The 9590-nt window shown below is 39.9% G+C and overlaps 1 pseudogene; it reads right to left on the reverse strand.

Annotated features, from left to right (window-relative positions):
* Positions 1 to 4970: 4970 nt before the first annotated feature.
* On the reverse strand, positions 4971 to 5273 carry LOC136175970 (non-histone chromosomal protein HMG-14 pseudogene; annotated as a pseudogene).
* Positions 5274 to 9590: the final 4317 nt, after the last annotated feature.

The raw sequence follows: 9590 nt of genomic DNA on the forward strand, positions 1-9590 counted from the left end.
CAGCTCTACATTGAGAGGGAACCCTGGGCCGAGAAGAGAGAAGTGGGTAAGGGCCAAGCTGGGGTACTCTTTACCTAAATGTGAATCATACTGGCAAGTGCCATGGAGCACTTCGTATTCTAGACCCTTTTCATGTAATTATCTATTAAATCTTCACAACAATCACATGAAGCAGGTACAGTTCATTTCACAGATGAGGAAACTGAGGCCTAGAAAACTTTAAATAATTTACCCAACTCAGTCAGCGAGCGAGAAGGAATGTCTAGATACCACCAGCCCTTTGAGCCAGCAGTGCATAGAAGCTGGGCTGTCCACTGGGCCTGGAGGCAGGTGAGGGCTCAGCCCGACTGCCACAAAAGAAGGGGCTCCCGGGGAGGCAGCCTCTGGAATACGGATCCAGTAGGAGGAAAATACAGCCACTAAAGACTGACACACAAGGTGAAAAGATAAACAAAAACTTGTTACCTAAGGGATTGACGTAGCAAAAAGGAACCAGTAATGGAGACCTAGGTTTAATAATAATAACATAGTCGTAACCACCATTTACTGTGTGCCAGGCATGGCAGTGGGTGTTTTAGAGTTATGTAATCTGCAGTGTCACACAAGATGACGGTTTTAGTCTCCATTTTCCAAGTGAGAAAACTGAGGCTTGGAGACTTTTGCATCACCCAACTTCCTATGTCTAGAGGGTAGTGAGGCCAGAACTACAAGCCCATGTCTATCTAACTTTCAACACTATGCTTCAGCCTCTGTGAAACCATGGCAGAGAAATTCACACATTGGACACCAAAGGTGGAATAGTAGTGGTTAATCAGGCTCAAATGCCAGGGCCATAGGAATGCAGGGCTAGGAACCTGGGAGGCAACTGAATGCAAAATCCACAAAGATGTGAGTGTCCTAAAGTACTGGTTGTTCAACCGAAGTCTGGGACACTTGCCCAGTGGGGACTGTTTATTTCAACTTTCCACCCAGTTAGTCAGGTCCCAACTCTAGAGGGTAAATCCAACATTCCAATAAAACTCAGATAGCAATTTATTTTAAAGGTGATTTTCTAAAGGTCATATTATAAGACTGGTTTGAAGAACAAGTTACCTTCAGCTTAAGACCTTAGAAGTGCAACAGATTCCCTGACTTATCAATTAAGGGCATATAATAAAAAACATATGTTTGATTTTGACTATAATTACAATACTTTCACTCATACAGTTTAGGAGAAACTTGTTCACAGCTCCCACTCACTGATACTCATCCATACTGCCTTCCTAGCGGCCCTCAGCCCTCTATCTCCAGCCCAATGTCAAGCTCTTACAGTGATCATGTTACAGTAACTGTTATTGTTGAAAGTTTCAGCTTCAACTCTGTAAGTTACCAGCTGCATTTTGCCATCTAAAATGCTTCTATCTGCTATACAAATCATAGTTGATGAATCCATAAGAACTGGTTGATAACTGATAGCTAAGAATCACTATCTATAGTGCAGTGATCACTGTAACTGGGACTCCTCCAACATTTAACACACGTCATTTAAAATTAGAATCCTTTTCAGTTCTAGAATCAATTGTAGTTCTAAATTCTAAAACACTTAAGTTAGACAAGAATACTGAACCCAGAAAGACTCCTGTTCAGATTTGATGGAGAAATCAAAAGCTTTCCAGACAAGCAAAAGTTAAGAGAATTCAGCACCACCAAACCAGCTTTACAACAAATGCTAAAGGAACTTCTCTAGGCAGGAAACACAAGAGAAGAAAAAGGCCTAAAAAAAATAAATAAACCAAAAGCAATGAATAGTAATAGGATCACACGTATCAAAAATTACCTTAAGTGTAAATGAATTAGATGCACCAACCAAAAGTCATAGACTGACTGAGTGGATGAAAATGTGTGCATGTATGCACGTCCACCTACAACGTCACTCTACTTAACTCCCCAAATTGTACATAATTATGTTAAATTGTTAGATTAATCATGTTTCCATTATGGCTTGCAATTGAAATTATCTTTAATTTTTTTGTCTGGCTGTTGATTGTGAAAACTGATAAACATCTTTTACTACTGTGATTATGGAACTATTATTCATTTTAATACCATTGTATCATGATTGGTCAACAGAAAATAATAGAATTCTATATCACTAAAACTACCATTAATTAAACAAATAAAACCTGTAATCACTTTTTAAAATCCAAAAGCACATTAGAATTATCTTGGAATTTTTGGAAAAATACAAATGCCCAGGTACTGGTTTTTTCTCTGAAATTGCAGATTCGATTCTAATGAGCAGCCATGTTTCAAAACAACTGGACTCAATGATGATCTTTTACTTTTATCTAGTTTGTTTTACTCTTTATATTTCAATTCAGTGCTTTCATTTAGTTTATGTTTTCCAATTTGTCTCTTTTTTGTTGTTGTTGTTCTTTCTCAAACCTTTATCAAATGTAGTAGAAAAGCTTCTGTATACATATGTATATAAATGGAACTTCCCGGGTAGCTCAAATAGTAAGGTTTCTGCCTGTAATGCAGAAGACCTAGGTTTGATCCCTGGATCAGGAAAATCCCCTGGAGAAGGGCATGGCAACCCACTCTGGTATTCTTGCCTGGAGGATTCCATGGACAGAGGAGCCTGGTGGGGTCTCAAAGAGGGGGCCCAATGGGTCTCAAAGAGTTGGACACAACTGAGCAATTTACACACACATATAAATAATATATATGATATGTATATTATAATATATATATATTTAAAGATATAAACTTTTATATGCTTAAAATAGCTCAAGAAGGACCTAAGAAACTGGTTACAGAAGTTGTCTCCAGGGAGGGGAAAGACACTAGAGGAGAGACCTAAAAAGAGAAGCATAATATACATACAGATAAGTTCACATATTGTAGGTGTCCATCTCAGTATCACAAACTGAGCACATCTGAGTAACCAGCACTTAGAACAGGAGTCAGAATCTTATCAGCATCCCAAAAGCAAAAAGGGTAACCCTCTATCATGATTTTCTTTGTGGGGGGTGCTGTGCTGAGTCTTCATTGCCGTGTGGGCTTTCTCTGCTGTGGAGAGTAGGGGCCACTCTCTTGTTGCAGTGCTCGGGCCTCTCATTGCAGTGGCCTCCCTTGTTGCAAAGCATGGTTTCCAGGGCTCATGGGCTTCAGTAGTTGTTGCTCTCGGGCTCAGGAGCTGTGGCCCACACGCTTATTTGCTTCATGGCAACTAAGGGATCAGGGATTCCCTTCCTGTGCCAGGGATCAAACCCATGTTTCCTGCATTGGCAGGTGGATTCTTCACCACTGAACCACCAGGAAACCCACTTCTCTTGTTTATATTCTGTTTTTTGTGGGGTTTTTTTTTTTTGGCCATGAGGCCTGTGGGATAGTTTGAGGTTTTAATTATGTATCTTCATAACAGTCTCTTTGCGTACATCTTGTTTGAGACTCAGTGCTTCCTGAACTTGTTTGACTGGTTCTTTTTCCAGATTAGGGATGCTTTCAGTCATTATCTCTTAAAATAGGTTTTCTGCCCCTTTCTCTTTCTTGTTCTGGGACCTCTTTTATGTGAATGTTCCTCCCCTTGATGTTCCCTCAGTGGTCCCTTTACTATCCTCACTTTTGTCTTCTTTTCTTTCATAATTGAGATTTTACTGGCTGTTTTGAGGATCAGGACACAGACATTTCAATTTGTACACAATTCTTAATACATATACCAAAAAATTATGTAGTTGTGATTCTTTCTGAACAGTTATTCCAATGACTTTCCAGCTGAAAAGGTGGAGGCAAATTTTCCTTAACAGGATACAGGTACAAATATATTCAAATGTTGATGTGCTGCTATATCATAAGTCTCACTAATTCACAGTCTGATATTATATACAATACCTACTCAAGTTTTTCAAGTTTTCGATGAGTTCACAGCACATTAACAAAGTTTCTAGGAAAATTGGACTACCATGACCAAAGAAAGATGGTAGAGTGCACAAAATTCTGACCAGGATAGCCAGGATCAAGGAGTAGTTTGTTTTAGGAAAAATTCTACCCAAAATCAACATGGGAAGAGAAGTAAAGTGTTCAGTGAGATTTGCCTGGTGGTCCAGTAGTTAAGACTGTATGCTCCCAATGCAGGGGGCATGGGTTTGATCCCTGCTTGGGGAACTAAGATCCTGCATGCCATGTGGCACAGCCAAAAAAAAAAAAAAAAAAGTGTTCAAGACATTAAATGCACAACAGAATCCAAATGGTCATTTGGTAGTCTTTGTATTATAGGATATAAAAGCTACCCCATCTATGGAATATTAAGCTGACACCTAACGCAATCAAAATTTCCCATATTCAATATTCCACTATTTCTGATTGCACCAAAAAAAAAAAAAAAAAAAAAGAAAGAAAATAACAAAACAACCAGCAAATTGTTTACAACAGCAACATGGATGGGCCTAGATATTGTCATACTGAGTAACGTCAGACAGAGCAAGACAAATACTATATGATATCACTTATATGAGGAATCTTTAAAAATGGTACAAATAAACTTATTTACAAAACAGAAATAGAGTCACAGATGTAGAAAACAAACTCATGGTTACCAGGGGGAAGGTGGGAACATATTGGGGTTGACAAAGACACATACTATATATAAAATAGATGACAAATAAGGACCTACAGGGAACTCTACTCAATACTCTGTAATGGCCTATATAGGAAAAGAATCTAAAAAAGAGTGGATATATGTATGTGTATAACTGATTCACTTTGCTATACACGTGAAACTAACACAACAGTGTAAATCAACTATACTCCAATTAAAAAAAAAAGCCTTACACTTTAAAAATGAATGAAGTGTGATTCCCTCTTTCTTAAAACTACTACTAGAACTACTAAAAAAAAAACCTAATTAATAGTAAATAATAATAATAATAATGCATCTGGATTGAACGAGAAGGTAGACTGGGACCACCGATAGGACCTGGTGTGTGATGTTAACCACACATAGCTTCTTTCTTTCCTGCTTCCTCAGAGTCTGGGCTCTCCTCCTTTTCAGTTTCTCCATTTTACGCCGGTAAACCTCCAGTCTCTGGGTTGGTCACTTCTGCCTGTTTTGCCTTTGCTCCCCTTTTCCGTTTTGTTTGCATTTTTCTATCTGAAGATTTATCCTTTTCCGCTGCCTTTTTTGGCTTTGTTTCCATTTTTGAAGGAGCAGGTTTAGATGACAACCTCCCGAATCTCCTCTTGGGGTCCTCCTTTGCTGTCCTCTATGCAGAGCTGCCCTTCTTCTTGGGCATGCTGGTGGCGGGGCGGGCGCACACTGGGGGTGCTGAGAGAAATCCAGAAGCTGGGCTGCCTGTCCACTGCTGCTCCTCCTGCTGCCAGAGGAGCTGGGACCCCTCATGAGCCCTCTTCTTATTTCTTTTGTTTTATTCTCTTTCCTTTTTGCTATTCTGATTGAGTGACTTCTACTATCCTTGTCTTCCAAATCACTGGTCTGTTTTTTGGGTTTTTTTTTTTTTTTTTTTGCATTCTCTGATCTCCTGCTGGTTCCTACTAGTGTATTTTTTATTTCAGTTAATGAATTCAAAATTGTGAAATCCTTCTTTTTTTTATCTTCTGCCCTTTGGCGAAAGAGGCTTACAATTCTTTGAGCCTTTTGTTGATTCTCTCCCCAATCCAGTTTTCTACTGAATCTGATAAGCATCTTATGATTGTTACTTTGAAATCTTTATCTGATAAACTTTATCTCCTCTTCGTTTAGTTTTTTTTTTTTTTTTGTCTGTTGTTTTAATTTTGCCTAATTCTGTTTCTAACTGGACATGGAAAAACGGACTGGTTCCAAATTGGGTAAGGAGTACGTGAAGGCTATATATTGTCACCCAGTTTATTTAACTTATATGCAGAGTACATCATGCAAAATGCTGGGCTGGATGAAGCACAAGCTGGAATTCAGATTGCTGAGACAAATACCAATAACCACAGATATGCAGATGACACCACCCTTATGTCAGAAAGTGAAGAAGAACTAAAGAGCCTCTTGATGAAAGTGAAAGAGGAGAGTGAAAAAGTTGGCTTAAAACTCAACATTCAACAAACGAAGATCGTGGGACCTGGTCCCATCACTTCATGGCAAATAGATGGGGAAACAATGGCAACAGTGACAGACTTTTATTTTGGGGCTCCAAAATCACTGCAGATGGTGACTGCAGCCATGAAATTAAAAGACACTTGCTCCTTGGAAGGAAAGTTATGACCAACCTAGACAACATATTAAAAAACAGAGACATTACTTTGCCAACAAAGGTCCATATAGTCAAAGCTATGGTTTTTCCAGTAGTCATGTATGGATGTGAGAGTTGGACTAAAAGGAAAACTGGGCACTGAAGAATTGATGCTTTTGAACTGTGGTGTTGGAGAAGACTCTTGAGAGTCCCTTGGACTGCAAGGAGATCCAACCAGTCCATCTTAAAGGAAATCAGTCCTGAATATTCATTGAAAGGACTGATGCTGAAGCTGAAACTCTAATACTTTGGCCACCTGATGGGAAGGTCTGACTCATTAGAAAAGACCCTGATGCTGGGCAAGATTGAAAGTGAGAGGAGCAAGGGTCGACAGAGGATGAGATGTTTGCATGGCATCATCGACTCAGTGGACATGACTTTGAAGAGGCTCGAGGAGTTGGTGATGGACAAGGAAGTCTGGTGTGCTCCAGTCCATGGGGTTGCAAAGAGTCGGACGACTGAACTGACTGACTCCTGAACTGAGTATATCAGCTTCATCGCCCAGTCTTGAAAGGGCGGTCTTGTGTAGGAAGTGTCCTATAGGGCCCAGCAGTACAATCTCCCCTGGTCAACCCAGCCAGGTGCCCCTGGGGTATGCCCTGTGTAGGCTGCGTGTGCCCTCCTGTGATGGGTGGGCAGCAGTTGCTGTGGGTGTGCTGGTGCGTGAGGTTGGTCCCTAGGCAGGCTTCCCTGTGACTGCGGCAGACACCCTAGTAGGTGGGGTTGGTCCCTGGTCCAAACATCCACAGGCCTGGCTGTGACTGCTGTGGGGAGGGGGTGATGGTGTGTAGGCCTGGCCTCTTGGGTTCTCAGGAGAAAGCAGGGCCAGAGCAGGCAGTGTTAGGCTGCTGGAGACTGATAGAAACGGGGCTCACTAGCACCAGGCCAGCTACATGAGAAGAAAGTGAAAATGAACGAAAATCTGCGAGCACTTCCGCCCCAGAGGAAGTTCCACTGGACCCCTCCCCCTATGGGCCCCGAAATGAGTCAAGGACTCCCCGTCTTGTATGGCCCAGGAGCTTTTCAAGCTGCTGCCTCTGCACTGGGTTTGGAGTGAGTGAGTTTCTGCGTTGAGCCCTTTAAGAATGGAGTCTCTGCCGTTTCCCAGGGCAACCCCCCCATCCTCGCACCCCCACTCCCCCAGGTGTAAGCCCTGCTGGTTTTCAGAACCAGCTCTTTTGGGGACTCAGCTTCCTGGTGCAGGTCCGGATGCTGGGGAGCATGATGGCCCCCTGGCTCCTCAGGGGGTACCTCTGTGGTTGTGATGCCTCTTGGGGTTGTGGGTTGCCTCACAGGAGAAGAACCAGGGTTTGGTTCTCATAGACCAGGACTCTGCACCTCCTGCCTTTCTCATCGTGGCCTTTTCCTTACAGCCTTAGTTGTAGAAAGTCTGTTGTGCTACTCTTCAGGTCAGTCCTGAGAGATAGCTGTTCTTTATGACGTTGTAGTTTTGATGTGTCCCTGGGAGGAGGTGAACCGGGATTGTCCTGCTCCACAAACTTGACCTGGAATTTGTGCAAGGCGCTACCCTAAGCACTTGACCGAACCGAAGTTCAACCTAAATAGAAGCTAGAAGATGACTCTGAACCTGGCTCTGCTGTTCCGTGAGCAGTTCTCTGCCCCAACGCTCAGTTCCCAGATATCCGGACCTGCCCCTAAGAGATCTCAAGAGAATATCTGAAAGGAGCATCACTCTTAAAATACTCTGTCAGAAACTCTCTCTCAGATGCCAGATCCAGAAAAGCCAGTTTAAGAGCAATCCTGCTGCCCCTCACTGCCAGCCCACCTTCAGATCTGACATAATATTTATAATTTAGGAAACGGGAATTTTTGCCTAGCTAAAAAATTTATGACATTGTGGTTCCACTTCTTTGGCTAAGTATGAATAGAATGCTAGATTTCTAATTTATGTTCACTCAAAACTTTGATATAGTTCCATTTATTCTGGCATCTAGTATTACTGCAAAAAAGTCTAGACAGCTTATTATCTTAAAAATTTAAAACAATTTTTTGAAGCTTGAAACTTTTAAACCAATTCCAAGGATACAAAGAAATACTAAGCTGTAAAAAAAAGAAAAGTAAAACAGGAAATTAACATGTGATACAGTATCATCAACTAAAGTACAGATTTGTTCAAATTTCACAAAATTTTATGCTAGTTTCCATTATTTGTTTTCATACCTATTCAGTATTCTACATTGTATTTAGTTGCATTGAGCAACGTCAGCTGCATACAACAAATTCTGATAAATTATTTTCATTTTTATTCTCTTACAATTATTTTCTAATTTTTCTTGTTATGGCTTCTTCAATACACCCATCATTTAAAGGTGGACATTTAATTTCCAAATATATGGGGTTTTAAAAATATCTTTGATATCAATTTCTCATTTAAGTGCTTTCTTCTCTGCAATCTGTGTTTTTTCAGTCTTTTAGCTTTATTGAGGCTTTCAATGACTAAGTCAAATGTCTCTCTTGGAAAATGTCACATTGCACTTGAAAATATGTGGGCTATTTTCAAATATCTTTTGATATTGATTTCTAACATAATGCCTCGGTGATAAGAGAACAGACTCTGTATGATTTCAATACCTTTAGACCATGAAATTTTTGCACCTTGTTTTATGTCCCTGGATATGTTCCAGTGTCTTATAGTTTATAGTCCATGGGAACTTGAATTTGTATTTTGCTATTGTGTGAAAACTGTATAAATCTTAGTTATGTTGAATTGGTTCATAGTGCTTTTCAGGTTTACTATCGCCTTCTACTTTTCTGTCTATCCATTCTATTAATTTTTGAGAGTTTGATATTGAAACTCCAGTTAAAAATCTTTATGTTTTTAAGTTGAAGTTTTTGGTTGGAGTTTCAATATCACAAAAATTAATAGAATGGATAGACAGAAAAGTAGAAGGATATAGTAAACCTGAAAAGCACTGATCCATGTTGATGTATGGCAAAAATCAACACAATATTGTAAAGCAATTATTCTCCAATAAAAAATAAAATAATAAAATAATTGTAATATACAGTGGGACTAGATGTAACTTTGTATTTTCCAAATCTCCTGTGAATGTGTTATCATACTTTTATAACTTAAAAAATTTTTAAAAACCACTTTAGTTAGAGACTGTGAAGTATCTCCTGCTTTCATTATACTAATAAGATTGAATTATTTACTTTTATCATTTCCTTTTTATTCTGTGGCATGTAACTGAACAACAAAGCAATAATAATAAAGTTATCTAGCCCAGCTCTTCTCAGGCTTTAATGTGCATGTCAGTTACATGGGTATGTTATTATAAAGCAGTTTCTGATATAGTCAGTCTAGGG

Source organism: Muntiacus reevesi, chromosome 9 (genome assembly GCF_963930625.1).
Source record: "Muntiacus reevesi chromosome 9, mMunRee1.1, whole genome shotgun sequence".
Taxonomy (NCBI): domain Eukaryota; kingdom Metazoa; phylum Chordata; class Mammalia; order Artiodactyla; family Cervidae; genus Muntiacus; species Muntiacus reevesi.